General features: G+C 43.6%; 1 protein-coding gene across 5 annotated transcripts in view; it reads right to left on the bottom strand.

Moving 5' to 3' along the window:
• Positions 1–17122, bottom strand: part of JMJD1C (jumonji domain containing 1C) — a 158130-nt gene that overhangs the window by 60788 nt on the left and 80220 nt on the right. Inside the window, exon 1 of one of the 5 annotated variants that reach the window (XM_017826045.1) lies at positions 300–342. The exons of 3 other annotated variants lie outside the window; for them this stretch is intronic. The gene's annotated coding sequence lies outside the window, so the exon portion shown is untranslated. Of the gene's footprint in view, positions 1–205; positions 227–299; positions 343–17122 lie in introns of those variants that run through there. One more of the 5 variants, XM_017826050.1, reaches the window with a different exon arrangement.

Here is a 17122-nt window from a genome sequence, read left to right as displayed (position 1 = left end):
CCCCGGGTCGGGTGGGCACCGCCGCGGCCCCGCCGCGCCCCCGCAGCCGCCCGCCGCAAACAAAGGCGCCCTTCGCCAAGTTGAAGTGTCCGCGGGGGTGTGTGCGTGTGTCCCGAGGGGGGAGCCGCAGAGGAGTCCTCCGCCCGCCCGGCTCCCAGCGGTGGATTCGGCCCCCTCCCCGCCCCGCCGGTCGGTCTGTACGCACCTCTCCCGGCGCCCCGCGGCCCGGCCCGACCCGACCCGGCCCGGTCCGGCCCGGCCCGCGGGACCTCCGCACCCGCCTCCGCCTTTGAACTCACAAGGAAAATGGTTCTCGCCGCGCCGCTTCCGGGTCGGGCCGGGCGGCCGCGCCGGGGGCGGGGACGGCGGGGCCGGAGGAGGCGGAGGAGCAGGAGGCGGAGGACGCGCCGCCCGCCCTTTGTGGGGCCGGCAGCACTATGGCGCAGCCGAGCGCGTCCCCGCGGCCGGGTCAGGGCGCGCTGCCGACGCCCCGCTTACATAAGGCGGGGGCGCGGGGCCGGCGCGATCCGCGGGATCCGGGCGCGGGGAGCGCGGCGCGGGAAGGGGCGGCGCTCGGCGGGCGCGGCCCGCGGACACGTCCCGCGGGGCGGGGCCGCGGGACACGTGTGGGGCGGCCTCGGAGCGCGGCCGGGGCACCCGCGGGCCCAGGGGCACCCGCTCCGAAGAGTCAGATCTCCTCTACAGCCCCAGCGCTCCCCCTCCCCGCTAAGCCCCCGCGGCGCCGGGCCCGTCCTTGGAAAGCTGCTCCCTGTCCCTCCCACGGGTGGGCTTTGGAAAGTCAGCAAGCGAGGGCTGCAGCTCTGTCCACAGTCAACCCAGAAAAAAAACTAAGTAATAAAAAGGAAGGGCGGGTCAGGCATGAGCTCAGCGCCTGGTGCGGGTCCAGGAGCAGCCGGGGTAGAGGGCGGGGGGCGGCTCCGCGCCCCCTGCGCAGCCCAAAGCCGCCTCTGCAGGGACTCAGCCAGGGAACGGATTGAAGATGTTCTCAAGCACAATTTTCTTATTTCGCCATACAACCTATTTTCTCCTTGATGATACGCACACACAAAAATATTAAAGGTGTTTTCCCACTGCTGAACAGAATTTAATGGCTCTAACCAACTAGTTGTTTGCAGTTCACACAGAAACATCACTTCTAGTCCAGCAGAAAAAAAAAGTTCATGGGACACTAATCAGAAAATGGAATTACCAAAGAAAAATTTAGCAATAACACCTGTAATGTTCTCCTTGAACTTAGATCACATACACAAACATGGATTGGAGGGGGGGGGAGGAGGAAAAATAATCACAAGGAAGATTAGGATAGAGGCATTTATTTCCTCCAAAACCTTTAAGCGGCTGTACATTTTTCACTTCATGGAAAAAATACAAAGCGTGTCATTTGCCAAGAAAGTATGAGAATAATGGGAAATCAATGCATGACTACATCTCTGTTCTCATCTTGAATTATTCCAAATGATGTAAGCTTAAAGGTGTATTGGAATGCTATAAAATACTGAGCTCTGAAATAAAATACTTGGGTACGGTTAAATATTGAAGTTGAACTGGAAGGCCCTCTCTTACCCACCACACACTTTTCTCCAGCAAACTGGTTTTCTTCCGTAACAGTTCGTGACACTGCACGCGCACAGGGCAGGAACCAGACTACCTGTGCGTGGGTTTTATACAATACCCAGCCTGTGCTCAAACCACATAACTGCAAAACTGGATTTTGCTTTGAAGGGACACTATCAGAGGTGGTTTATTGTATCGATTTTTCCCTTTTAAGTGGTCTTCCAGCCTGGCCAGTCCAAGGCAGCTGACAGCCTTATATGGCAGGAAGGCTGCGGGGAGCAGCAGTGCCCTGAGCAGCCTCCATCTATTCCTGACCTCCCAGACTGGACAGTTGCTCCTCTGTCTCCTTCGGCTTCCCTGCCAACAGCCCCTCACCAGATCCACAGCCCCTCAGGGCAGACACCTCCTACCACCAGCAGAGCATGGGGCTCACTAACTCTCTCTGCTCCCCCAAAACACACCTCCTGCCCCAGCCAGGCCACGGTGGGGCTGCACTGCCTCATCTCCAGAGAAAAAATGAAACGACTTAGTTACACCATTTTGACCTGATTTCTTTCCAATTTCTTCTTCTCCAGCTGACCTCTCCTAGGGTAGAGGGGAATAACACCCGAGTCACTTCACCAGTACTGAGACAGGTCATGCAGAACAGAGAGTGAAATGCAACCTTCATTCCGTGTTTGTGGTCGCAGTTTGCACCCTCTCCCCCTTTGGAGCAGAAACGTGCCCATTCTCAGTCACCCAACAGGGTCACTTGTCAAGTGAGCAGGGCACTCTTTCATGGACTTGGTTCTTCAGAGGCCTCACCACCTCTAAAAAGTAAAACTCAACCTATCAGTAACAGCTGACACAAGGAAATATCCTGAACTCACACTTTGCCAAGTAATCAATAAATATTTTTCCAAACTTAATTCTGTTCTTGCATGATCTTCAATTTAACTTTTAAAGCACATTTTAGACTACCTCCAAGAAGAACTGAGCACCCCTAAGACATACTATTTCAACCCACAGATTCACACCTATCTCATACAGTTTCAGGGGGTTGTTTTACCATTTCTCTTAAGAGCCCAAATGCTAGTAATTATTTCAGGAAGGGCAAACAAATAAATTACGTCTATTACAGAGCACAACATCCTTCATGCTACTCTTGAACTAATGGTGCTGTGATAGCTGTGTGGTATGTAGTGCAACTGTCAAAGTAGGCAATCCTTAATAATATCCAAGGCAGACACTATTAAAATACAAATCACAAGACTGTCTGGAGGACACGCAAGTTTGCCCATTTGGACAAAGCTTTATTAATAGACTGCGACTTAATAACAAAGAATATTAATACCCAGCACAGCACTACCAGTTCATTACCATGGAGGGATTTTGTTAGAAATTCTCAAGTTGCACCAGCTACGAATGGAATACTAACTCAGCAACTGTATTTCCAAGGGTTTCACTTAAAGATGTTCTCAGGAAAAATCTGCTGAGTGGGAAAACACCTTTTGAGAGTATAAAAACCCAAGGAAGTTGCTAGTGGTGCAACTGCTAATGTTAAGTAGACTAAGGCAACATAAAGTGACATTTAAATTGTAATGACTTAAATTTACCACGACACATAGGTGTATATTCTTAACAAAACACAGATTTGCCATATAAAGGCATAGCTGAATTTTAAACAAGAATTTAAAACATGAGTGTCTATCCAAGGTTAGTTTTGACATTTGCAGAAAGATACATTTTAAAAAGGCTTATTTGGTAGTTACATTATTTTAGCACTGTTTTCCACTACTGTTTGCTTCTTCTCACAATTGGGCCTGAACTCTGTCAAACAAGCCATACTATAAGCTTGTAGAACAGAGCTGCCTTTGTTCTTTGGTACTGCCAGTCCCCTATGGAATCAGGCAGCACACTGAACTGCACTCGACAAACAATCCCTGACCTTCAATTACTGTCCTGGCTTGCTGCCACAGGATACATGTATTACTGGTAACACAGCGTGCCCTATTTTGCAGATAATCGCTAGAACTACAGATAATCATGAAAATCAACGGAAAAACGCAACCATTCCCTTCCTAAAATCACAGTTGTAACTTCCCCGGTGTGCTGCAGCACGGCCCGGGCTCAGGCCATCCATGTGAGGATGGCAAGACTGTGCCTTTTGTATTTTTAGTGACCGCAGGAAGAATTCCAGGTGGCGGATGGCTTCGCCTTCCTCCGCTGGAGGCTTTCGGTTTGGGTTTTGTTTGCTTTGAGGCAGAAGGTTGTTCTGGCACGGTTGTTCAAGAGCTGCTCTTCCCCCCCCCCACCCCCTTTCCCTTTTTCCCCCTCAGAACCCCGGTGGGTTTTTCACTGGAGCTGAGCGGGCAGGGGCCGGCAGCAGCTGCAGCCCCTACACTTGCGGGCTGGCCGGCAGCCAGCGCCGGGCCCCGAGCCACGGCCCTGCTGGGAGCTGCTGCCACCGGGAATGCCGCACTGGGAATGCCGCACCGGGAGGGGATGGCACACGCTGACCGGGAGTTCTGCTGTGACCCCCTTTTGCTCCTTGCAGGCAGCGAACCCCCTGAACTGCACACCGGGCTCCTTCCCCACCCCGACAAACCCACGTGGGCAATGCTGCTGGCCAGGAAAGAGCACATGCAAATATTGCAAAGGAGTAAATATTTAAACTTTAAAACAAATGAAGGTTAGTTAAATCGGTCTTCATCTTTTAAATTAGCATTTTTCTACTTATCTTCTTCCTGTCTGTGCCACCCCACATTTGCTTAGCAAGCAGAACTGTTTCACAGAGATAGTCCTGCAGAAATAATGCAGTGCAAGGGCAGAGCTTTGCTCAGCCTCACGTTAGTGGAGAAATGAACTTTCTCACTATGCATTTGTGCAAACTGACCAAGTTCAGATGGTGTACTTAAGTGCAAAAGCCAAAGTCCAAAGGAGGAATTAATGTGTGTGAAACAATTATTACTCCTGGAGCTGCAACATGTGAAATAGAGCAATTGGCGTTCAGGTGCCAGTTCATTTGGCAAACTCCTCATTTAAAGTCTCCTTTTTTGGTTATGGAGGTGGGCAAATCAGACATGCAAAACCTTCACCAGGCTATCTTTAGTATAATAATTTTTCAAAATTGAGAATCTGAGGACAAGGGCATGAGCCCCGATGAAGGAACACAAGCAACAGTACAATTAATACACTCACATATCAGCACTAACTGATTTTACAGTTTATTTCAAATTAATTCGATTTAAAATACGGTTTCTATCTTTCAATGTTTTCAGTCAACTTTTAAAACCACTTTTACCCTTCCCTGGGCAAGCACCATGGGGTTTAATGCTGCATGCATCAACATGACTCTGCAATTTTTCCCATTACTTCATCCCCATCTATTCCATCATACCAGTACTGTAAATGCAACTCTGAGAATAAGCTCTGTTAGTGAACTGGTGCTATTTTTGGGGCTGAATCAGTGCCCCTGCTGCAACAAGAGACCAATAATTGTGGTCAAAAACAAAACCCAGATGCATGGCCTTAAAAAAAAAAATCATTATCATTGTAGGGAATAGCACTATATAAGTTTTCTTATTTGCCAGACAATGCTCTAACCCCAGATTTATGTTTAAAGACAAAATGTTGAGCAGTATCTCAGGCACCTCTTTCTGGATGTCTCATCTTAAGCCCAGCATCACTATAACAGACTTGTGTTTTCCCAAGTCCTCTCCCCTCTTTAGATGAGGAAAAATGCTGTGACTCTTCCACTTGCTCAAATCCAGTAACATCAACACTCAAATCCAGTAACATCAACGTCACCTTCAAGTGTGACCTGCTCACTCTCACTTCTGGGTGCAGATCCTTCTAACAAAGATCTGTTATAAAACATGTTTTTCTACCCATCCCCACAGTTCAGAGCACCAGCCTACGTTCATTCTGCCTTTTGATTACTGAAGCCTCCTTTCTCTGGCCTTACTAAATGCACACATGATCAGACCACGCAAAATGCTGTCACGCCTCCAGCCCACCACATCCACTGTTTGCACTGCTTCCCTCAGCAGCCCCATCACACACACTCCACTTCCAGGAACAGCATCTCCCGATCCTGCTATGGCTCATTTATCAATTTCAGGAACAGTTTACTGGCAACACTTGCAAAGCTGATTCGCTGATATCTTTCCATTTTCACCTTAATACTCTGCTTGCTGTAATGACCTCTGAAACCTTGACAGCGGCTTGGCCACTGCTTTATGGAAGCCTCATCTTCCCTTGTAAGCAATGCCTCCTATTTCCCATCTGGCTGTCTCTGTGTGTCATCCGCCCTTGACTCACTCAAGTTTTAACTCTATGCAGAAAGGAACCCTTCTCATTCTGCATTTCATCTACGAATCATTGCACAATGAAATCCCGGACTTTCATATGAGTTTGTAAGTGTTGTGGTAATGTGCCACACCATTCATTAACCTTGGGACCAGATCCTGTCTTCCAAAAAGCGAGCACAACAGCGTCAAGTTCATAATGTTCTTACCCATACTCCGTCTGCAATATTCATCAAACCCTTTTTAACTTGGGTGCTATCCATGTTTTGCAGTATTCGTGCTTCTTCAGCCTTCTTGCTTCCATCACAGTGATGCCAAACTCCCTCCAACTCATTTCTTGGCTTTACTTTCTTCTTCCAACCCTATCACCAACATTCACAATGTCCTTGCATCCTTTTGCCCTTGAACTTACTGGACGTAACATTCATTAACTCAGCCTCTTCTCCACAAAAACAGCCTGATTGAGAACATCAGCTTCAGGCTTCTTACACCCACTGAAGTGCTGCTCTTCTGATTCAGCATCCGGCAACTGCCTCCCTCTCATACTTCCCACTAAATGAAGTCCATTACAGAACTGGACTCCACCTTTCACCCTCCTACTATTTCCTGTCCCTCTCAGACTACATTCCCAGTTGCCTCTCAGAAGCACATCTCACTTCCTGAGAGCCACACAAATCCAGCTTTCATAAGGTCCCTCTCTGTTTTTTATTCCCCAGAGCTTAAATACCTGCCTCAACTTTTTCCATCTCACCCCCTTAACATGTTTGTTAACTTTCATTTCAAGATCACTGTTTTTTTTCCCAAATTTGCTGTTTTTTCAGCTCCTCTGCCCTGCCACTCCCTGTCTTTCCTTTGTCTAAAGCATCTTATTCACTAGCTTAGTCAGCTTCCTGTCTTTTAAATGGACTGTATTTTGGTTTGCATTTTTCTATTTGCTCTTCTCCAAAACAACTCGGGAGCATCTTCACCACAGAAAGATCAGCTTCCCACTGAAGTTCAGGCTCCTTGATTGCTCAGGCTGCTGGCAGGCCCTTCGGTCCAGGGATGCCTCCTGGAAACAAGCCTTTGGCTCCATGGGACGCAAACGGGGTGCGGTTCCAAGGGAGCCTCACTCCAGCATCACTTCCTCTGTTATGGCAGTGCTGAGAATGCACCATTTGGTATTTTCCATTCCCACAGCCCTACGACTCCTGCAACATCCAATGCTCCCCATATCCTGACGCCACACCCAGGGCATGCAGTGTATTCCTGACATCATGCTGGAAAATGGTCACTTGAGTAGGAGGCTGGAACGACGTCGTTAAGTAAAAGCCTACAGGGAGTGGAACTGGCTCTTGAAACAGAGCTGGGACGTGTTAAAGAGGAGCTCCTGTGTGGAGCTATCTGGAATAACAAAAGCCTCAAAACCATACAAAAGGTGAAATATAAAAATCTGGAAAAAATATCAAAACAGAGAGCAGTATTTTAAAAGAACACATCCTGTAGGAGCTGATAGAGGGAAATACCTGCTTCATGTTATCCTGGGAATGAAGTTGTTATACATAAATTTGGAGTCAGTTTCTGAGAAGCAAAAGACTCCTGAAGGCCATTCCTCTAGGTTTACATTTACCCCCTTTTACTGACGGCAGCGTATTTCACCGTTTGTCAGGCACAATAAGAGCTGCAGAATGAGCATATTCAATCTGCAATATATTCAGAATGTGGTCTTCGGGTGAATAGTTAAAAGGCTGCAACTTTTACTCCTGCCTCCTTTTCTACTGCCACTGTCTCCAGAAAATCAGGAATCCCATTTGCCAGTTCTTCAGGCTTTCTGTCTGGCTATTTCTGGATTCCTGTAATAGGGAAAGGCCATTCATGGAGGGAGAGGATTACTCATTTTGGATCCCGTGCCTCTGTGCTCTCAGTCCCAGCTTGTTGGGAGTAAGGTCATACTTGAACATTGGTCTGTGTTTGGCAATACATCCTTTTTATATTCTAAACATGTACACTTTACACATAAGAGTATTCTTAAAAGTAGTATTTTCATATTTCCAAACACTAAGATTTAAATATTAACCAACACTCATGCACTGTGGTTTAATTATCTGTATAAAAAGCTCCCTCTTACTGAGACAACATGCTAGTATACGCTCCTCAAATAAAAATATCAGACTGTTCACCTCACCTTTGTGTGTCACATAGGCAGGGAGAGAAACAATCTAGTGTCAGACTACACAGAAATATATATTTCACCTTCTTGAGCAGTATTTTCTCCTGCTATGATTGTTTTATAATCATAGTGTAGCTCTGTCAGACATCCTACACAGACAACAGTTGCTGGTACACTGGTTTGATTCCTGACTCTACAGCATTAAAAGGTTTGGGAGAACTTCTCAAATAAAAAAAACTCTTATAGGCATAAACCACTAAGAAGGTGAGGTTAAAAGTTTACACTTGATAATAAAAAGTCTGATGGAACAGACGGGGTTTTAGTCAATATATCCCAGCATCAGGATAATGCTGAAATAATGTTGAAACGCCATCAGTCTATCTAGTAAACAAATTAGAAAATAACCTAGATATCATAATGGATTCTCCCCCCGCAATGCTATTTTTAGATTCTCACATCTGCCCTACATGCTTGTCCAGTAGCAACCTTGATGGACAAACACTTTTTTTTCCTTTCAGGAAAACACAGGACAGATGGTGCTCAAAGTATTTCTCTCAGAGATAACAAGTTTTCTGCTTTTTATAAATTCACTCATCTTCAAACTGTGACAGCTGTGAGTTTAAAGATAAAATCGAAATGATCCAGATCTTGTTCATCTCCTTTCTCTGGGGTCCCTGAAAGGTCACATAAATATGTCTCACTTAGAAGTTTCCCACTAAATGTGAAATGCATTTCTTTTCAAAGTTCAAACTTTGTGGTATGTTAGAAAGAAGCAATTTTTTCAAAGTTGTGTCTCAGGCCTGTATTGTGAATTTGGGATCTTCTGGATCCGCTTGTATAGTGTATCAGACAGTATTTACCTCCAAGATCTATTTATAGCAGTGATTACATTCCCTCATTCCTCCCATACTAGCATACATGGCAATGTTACCAGCCTGTATTTTCTACTTCCATGTAGTCTCTCACGTTAGATTGTACTTCTACACCCCCCCTGCGTCCTGTTTGGCTTCAATTTATCCTTCTCCAGCATAGCTGGGCAGGATGATGTGTGTTAGTTTAAAAGTACTCTCAGGGGCAGCTCTGTGGGGACACAGGCACATCCCAGAGTCACACCTCAACCATCTCAACATCACCCAGCAGGTTCTCAGTGCTCCTCTGACCGGCCAGAAGGCTCAAACCTCCTCCTTGCCAGTGCTTCCGCTGGATAAGCTCTCATCTACATTTGCCATCTGCTCCTAAATCCACCACTTTCTGTTTTATGCAGTGACGTTTTGTTCCATTTTTATTACTTTGTTCCTCAAGGACATTCAATTTTAGTCACATAACACCCCCCCCCCATTCTCTGTGTTAAGGGCTTCACCTATTCTGCACCATCTATTGATTTAATCAAATTTAATCAATTAGTCCAAAGATGAAAACACTAAGCAGGTCATTCCTAAAATGTGTTAACAACTATTGGCAGACAGACCTATTTCACCACTCCACCGTTCCACCTATTTCAACACCACATAGCTATCATCTTATAAACTAATTCCTACCTAATGTACTGTTCAGGCTACTAATCCCAGTCTTCCTCTGACTGTTCATCGCTTGCCATACTGCGGAATGCATTACAAAAGTCAAGATTAATTATATTAATTACATTTTCTTGCCTAAGAACAAAGCCAACCAAAGTTTTTGTTCAAGTGGGTCCATGATGTAGCATTTCAAGGTGCTGATGGCAAGAGCAACCCATGATTAAGGGCAGGGGGAGGAAACCCAGAGTAGCTATAACCAGTCTATTTGTAAACACTTTGAAGAATACAAAGCCATAGGTAAAAGCCAGCATGAATCCCAAAATATGTCATAGCATCCATAATGTCAAAGCAAATTTCCTTGACAAACAGAAGAGCAGAATTGAGAAGCAGGTCTATATCCTGACATAAAATAAATAAATAAATAAACAAATCCCACAAAACCACCAAACATTCAGAAATCACTACTAACTATCTGTGAAAATATGTACGTAGAATGTAGTTCCCAAAGTCACCTACACTGGGTCTGCTCTTACTCACTGTTTTCATTAGTGACCCAGATGATGGAACAGAGACTACATTTATTAAATTGACAAACAACCAGCTTGATGGGACTGCAAATTATGTTAGAGGACAAAAATGCAAACTGGACAAGCGATCTGAGAAAAAAGATGACATGCAAAACACTGCACGTAGGCAAAACTCAACAGCAGAAATACTGAATGGCTAAGGAGAAATTCCCCAGAAAAAAAGAGAGGTTAGGTTCAATTTATGGGCTATGAGTTAACAGCATCACGCTGTAAAAATATAAACACAATACTGGGATATATAAATGTTAGTACAACCTGTGTTCTGCATTCATAAAGCCTCGGTTATAGTACTACAAAGTGAGCAGAGTTTTGGATATTGTTCTTTAAGACAGGTATGTACAATAAAATAAGCATAGTTTTGGAAAATACCATGGGTGAATACAGACTGAAGAGACTGGGAGGGGAAAACTGCTGGGTGTGTCTCTAGCTATGAAAACAGGATGCTGCAAGGAATAATTTCTTAACCTCTCCAGCAGACACAACAAGTTTTAACTGCCTTAATTTAGATTAGATGATTTCAAGGTCTTTTTTGGTCTTATGATTCTACAATATCCACAGAGTCACTCACCTCTCCCAAATAAAACAGCATTTAGAAACACATGCCCAAATTACTGACATATTTAAGTCTGGCTTTATTATGCCATATATCTCTCTGACCAACATCACCTATTTCACGGCCTCTCTGAGCAGCTACAAATCATCGATCCTTGAGGGGCTGCAATGCAAATGAGAGTCTCAAGACCTCGCTCCCTGGCAGCAAATATTCTGGCAATAATCTTGAGAGCTGTGAGATACCAGCTTTCCCTGCCTGCACTAATCCCAGCCTGCGCATTCCCACCGATGGAGCCGAACAGGAAGATTTACCTGCAGACCTTGGGAAAGGTTCTGGCAGATCATCCCTGACCTGAAGGCCATGAGCTGGCCTTCCTTGTCTAGAAAATTAATTCTTCTCAAAGACAGGTATAAGGTCAGTAAAATTCACTCTCTGAAGTAGGTATATTGTAGTCTACTTCATTTTCTTTAATCTCCTGCTCACACCCCTCAATGCCTTCCAAAGCTTTACATATTGTGAGGATAGACTGACAGGCTTTTAATTGCTTGTCTAATTGTTCCTTCCCCCTTCTTTATGTTGGCACTGCTTTTTCCAATCCTCGGTACCACCCTGAAGGAAAGATGAGCTAAAATAGTTACAATAAGCACTAATTCTTTCCTAATTGTGAGATGGAAATTTCTATGGGTCTAAGTATTTTACGATCCTTAAGTTCCCTCTGGTAGTAGCAGAAATTCCATTCTCTTATTCTCATACATCTTGTGTTTTCCTCCTAGTTATCATTGCCCTTACTGAAAAGCCAAAAACACTTAAAGTTTTAGTTGTGTATCATTGTTATTCTCTAACCTTCTCACCATGCAAAACCTTCCTTTTATTTGTTTTCACACCATTTGGAAGATTGAGTTCTACTTTAGAAACAAACCAGAATTAAGTTGTCCTGACCCCTGTGTCCCCTCTGACACTACTTGCAGGATTCCTGCATTAGTCTCACTATACATCCTTGGCCTGACTATTCACCCATTTTGGTCTGCAGATCAGGATAACTCTTTACTGGGAATTCAGTTTTCAGACAAGCTTTACATATCTGTAACTTGAAGAAATCGTGTCCTGAGGCTCCTTACACTTGTGACCAGCTTTGCTTATTTAAATTTCCCACTAAGATTCGAAACCTAAAATTTCCAAACCAACTTCCCTGTATTTTTTCCACATATTTAAAACTGAATCAACCCCACGACTACTAAGGGTGCGATTTTAAGTTCCACTTGATCTGATTAACTGTAAACTGCCTGAATGCCTCACCAGCCCCCAGCACTGGCTCTGTCTCTCCTCTGGCAGCCTGATCCATGGCAGCTCACCCCCCCACCCGGGTGACTCATTTCACTGGAGTCACCTTGCTGATGTAACTCCGTGACTACTCGGATCAGCTCGGGGGCAGAGCGAGGGAAGCCAGCCCAGCTCCCTCAGCAGCTGATAAAGCACAAAGTGAAACTGAATCCTCAATCCAAAGTTATTTTTCTAGAATATCCTCACTGCTTTTCAAAACGAAGTCTAAAGTAACGCTGACTTCCTGTTGGTTCAGTGACTAGTTTGAGGAAGGAACTTGCCAGCAATCACATCCAGGAATACCTTGGCCCTATCACTTCTTCTCTTATCTCTACCTGGGAAAGTAAACCACCTGATAACAAGCAGTATTTATCTAACAACACTACAAAGATTCCTATCCCTATTTGAGTTTAACCCTGGGGCCAACACAGATTCTTTGCTCCTTCTGTCATCTTTTTCCAAAGCGATTTTGAGCCAAACTGATTTTGGGCTGTCCTTTTTACACTGAAGTTTTTTTTCTAATCTACTATATAATTACTACTGCACAGCTTTTCCTTTAGTTAGGTTATTTCTGAACAGCACAAAGCATTTTAAACACCTCCAGTCCAGTTACTAAGAGCATTCTGCCACCCTTCAGATGTTTTATATCCCAACCTCTATAAGCAGCTTAGATTTCTATGTTTTGTTGTCCAGGCTCTCAACATTTCAGTTATTTCTTAGTAACCACATGCCATTATCCATTAACCCTTCCCTAGCTGCAGTGCCTATCACTTTCCTCAGTCCTGGAGCTCTTTTCCTTCTCAATTGGTACTAGTCTTCTACCCACTGACACTTCTCCATACGCCGAGACAGAAACAAGTGTTTAACCTACAAGTTGAGGTCTGAATGGAGATTTCATTGTTGGTCAAAGCCTTTTTCCTTACACTGAAGTTCCCAGCCATTGTACCAGCCACTCTCTCTAAAGGCAATTTTTCCAGGTACTTGGGGGCAGAGCCTCCCTGGAAGAATTATCCCCCAGGGCAGTCTCCTCCAGGTACCACACTCCCACTTAGGATTGTCACAGCACTTACTCTGTAATTCTCCAGTGTGATATGCACATCTGTAATCCACCACAGAAGAAAATTTGCTGCCGTTTATCCTATCACAAAGGCTAATGATGGAGTCTCTCCTTCCCACTCCCACTCAAATCCCTTCAGGATCTTTCTCAGCTTTCTCATTCTTATCTTCCCATTCACCAACATCAAAAGTCCCACCAAGAAATATGCAACTCCTCAGCCCTCCCTTAGTTCTTGGAACTGGTTTAAGTTCCAGCCTCATTGCCTGTTGCATCTTGAGCCTTTCAGCTTTTCTGGCTTTTTCTCCTCTTCACTTTTGAACTGTATTAGTAATTTCATGCATACTATATTTAGTCATTTTTATTAAATCTGCCATTTTTCAGGTTTCCTCCACTGTTCCCTTGATTATTAACTCTCATCTGTTTCAAGTCCTTGCCTTTAAAAAGGACACACACAAAACTCCCTTGATATACTCACCAGTTACACAGCAACTACTTATTAGCTGCTTGACTTCTGAAACCTTTTGTCTAAAGGAATTTCAACCCTTCATTCAGAACAGCTGTGGATAGCAGCAGGAACCATCTCATACTCAAGTTCAAATGCTGTCCATAAATTACATTCAAATCAAACACGACTCAAGAAACAAGATTTGCTTTCCAACCCCCTGGGAAAGGGTCCTATGCTGGCTTTGCTGATCTCTACTAAAAGCCCAGTGTTTTATAACAAACTGGATGTGTCAAAGATGTCTGCTTTGGTTATTCCCATGGAAGTCTATCCAAATTTGGCACAGTTAGAGGCCAAAAAAAATATGAGTTCAGAGACATTTGAGTGAGAAATGCTTGCAAAGCAAGGAGCTGTTTCCTTTCCTGGCAATCACTGTTCCTGACTCTTGAGGGTTGTGGCCTCAGAGATGAGAACAGAAAAGCTCTCCCCATTGCTGGCACCCAGCACTGAAGAAAAAGGGAGATGTAAACGGAGGAGAAGGCACGGGGGGCAGGAAAAGAACCACCAGAAGGGCAAGAGAGACCCAACAGGTGAAAGAGCTGGCAGGGGATCAACAAAAATAGAAAGCTCTGTGTGTTATCCCTACACATCCCCTCTGGTAGCTGGAAACACACCTCAAACCCCCAGGCAACACTCCTCTGTTTTCTACAAGAAGCAGAAATCACCCAGGCCCCGTCCCCACACACTGTTCTGCTCCACACCCTCCTCCCTTCTGCACCCCTTCCGAGCAGTTTTGCCACTTGCAAGTGTGCATGTGCATGTGGGAATGAGACACACTGTCAATTTTTTTGCCTTTCAACTTAGTACAGCTCTTGTAATTTATTTCTTTTATAATTCTCCTAATCATGTTCGGCTTTTTTGTGTAACAGTATTTCAATTTACTATTTAACTTATTCTTTTTCTTGGCCCAACAAGCCAGGCATAACTGATACAAAACTATCAATAAATCAGATAACAGCTTTAAATCTAGGACTATTCAAAAGTTTGGATTGTTTTTTACTCCTATTTAAGATATCCTCACGCTGTGCTTATTCAAGATATAAAGCAAGCAATGGATGGAAGTTTAAAAACGAAGCCTCCCTTTGGTCTTTATATTCTCATATCTGTAAAATGTTTTTAAGAACTTTACTCCCTTCCCCACCCCCAAAGCAACAAGAACAAGCTTTACATTAGGTAGGTATTGAGGGAACAAAAGAGTAACTCTCTCTGACAGGTTTTTATTTTTCTCTGAAAGAGAGCTATTTCAGACCAAGACCCACAAATGGAGCTGGACAATAGGGCAAGCACTAAATCTTTAGGACACTTCCCCCCCCCTCCATTTCACAGTGCTGTAACATTGTACAGTGAATTACTTCAGGAGAATCTATAAAATGAATGACCCATTTCTGGTCAAAAATCCCAGCTGTGAATCACATAGCCATTTGGCCTATAAAAAGCAGAAACCATCACCTTTTCTGCACCTCGCCACGTGTGTCCCCCCCCAACCTGTTCTGCTACATAAAAAAAGAACTGGGATGTTTTCCAGTGAATATAAAAGCTAAGAACTTTTTGAGAAAGAAGAACAGTTACTTTTAGAACTACCTCCCCTTATGAAAAAAAAAATCACTCTGGCATACCTGCATACAAAATTAGCATTTCTCTCTCCCAGTCATTATTCAGTCTTTCTCTATAACCAAGTTACACCTGACTTTATTTTCAGGATTAGCAGTCTTACAGAGAAGGGGGATAAGGAAAAATACATCCATGGATTTCAGTTTATTTCAGTAAAGATGCTTTGCATTAAGTGGCTCTAATAGTGGCTTTAATGATAGAAGAAAATACAGGGAGACAGAACAGAGATATTCCGGCTGTGGAAGACCTCTCCAACCAAGTAAAGTGTGTTTACAAGAACTGTGCCTTCCCCCCATACTGGCAGCTTCTTCTCTGCCTTCAAGCTGAAAGATGATTTAAGTAACATATCAATGGACTTCAGCAATAAATACCTCATCATTGTAATGAAAAAGAAATGGACTGCTAGTTGTCACAGCAGAATCTAAATTAGGTTTCTATATTTAGAAGTACCACCTTGCTTTTGAGGATAGTAATGTGCCTCAGTTGAAGGGCAAAAGAACTCATACAAAGTTGGTGCAGACGCTCCTGAACAGGACTATAAGTGGCAAAAGAGTGTGAAATCAAAGAAAATTATATGTAAAGATGATGAGCATCAAATGTAATTATAACATTAACATTAAAACTAATCTGTGGAAGTTGGGAGGCCTATGAAATTGGAAAGTGAAGTTTGACTAGCTCAGTTCTAGATCTTCAAAGAAATTAAAAGGACAAAGCTATTCATTCCATTATCAGCTTTTTATTTATGACCTTTCAAACAGAAATTAATTAAAACATTGTAATGACACCAGATATTTGTCATAGTAGTGGTGTTGTAGTTATTAAGGTCTAAGGATGAAGACTGACACTTCTATTTCAGAACTGAAGAAGAACTTGCATTATTAAAGACTAACCATTCAATTCCTTCTGTATCTGTCAATCCAACAAAATATATTGGCTATTCCAAAAGCCTCACCCCACCTATTACTTCCCAAAAACATTGAGGACTTTCCTTCCATTGCATTTTTCCCCCCAGTGAACTCTTCTACTTGAGTTATTCCTTTACTTTTGGCCTCTGCCACAGACTTTAGTAAAGCTGATCCTGTCAGTGAAACACAGTATTTTAAAGTAGACTCTAGATGTGGAAGTTACTCCTACTGCATTTTTGCCTTTCATTCTGTCTCATTTTCTTTGTCACTGAAATGTTCCCAGTCTGAACTTAATAAAAATAGTCAAGGTGACCCTCATTTATTTAATATCGAAAACATCCAGTAACTCCAGATGCTCCACTCCAAATACAACCAATTTATTTTCATTCCAGTTTGAACCAGACATCAGATCCTCCAGGGCAGATAAGTAGAAAAAAAAAAAGCAATTGCAAGCTGCAGTAGTCAAAAACGTGCACTATATAAAGTGGGATGGACTTCATATTAGAAACTACTTTGGTTTATATCGCTGGCATGCAGTAGGAGGAGAAAAACAATTAATGTAAAAGCCACAAGACTTGAACATAATTAATTAGGCTGGAAAAAGGTAATTGCAGTGGCATACAAGACACATGTAACCTCACCATTCAGCCATAGAGCCATGAAGAGGACCTGTTACCCACATGCCTTAACACTTAGCAGAACATTGGCAAGTTACTGAAATACTTGTCTGCCTCCCTGCCAACTCCAATTTCAGCATAAGTTCCTTCAGACATGATCACTTATCAGAAAAACTGAAACCCATCCTTTTTGTTGTCTGGTCTGGTAATACCTTGCAGTTCTACTTCTCACATGTAAAAATTTCTGACTTGTTTTCAGAAGTGTAATGCTGTCTGTAGTGCACAGACACATCCCACTGGGCTCTAGATGGTAACAGTTTTAATAATATAATATGCGTATTTTACTGGAGTTGTCATTCTGCTGCACAGTCTTGCTTTTCCAACCAGAGAACCCTTAACACTGGGCTAAAAATCACATTCTAAGGACCAAAGTAGCTTGA

Source organism: Lepidothrix coronata, unplaced genomic scaffold (genome assembly GCF_001604755.1).
Source record: "Lepidothrix coronata isolate B3197 unplaced genomic scaffold, Lepidothrix_coronata-1.0 Scaffold124, whole genome shotgun sequence".
NCBI classification, from domain to species: Eukaryota; Metazoa; Chordata; class Aves; order Passeriformes; family Pipridae; genus Lepidothrix; species Lepidothrix coronata.
This window is presented reverse-complemented; position numbering and strand designations above follow the sequence as displayed.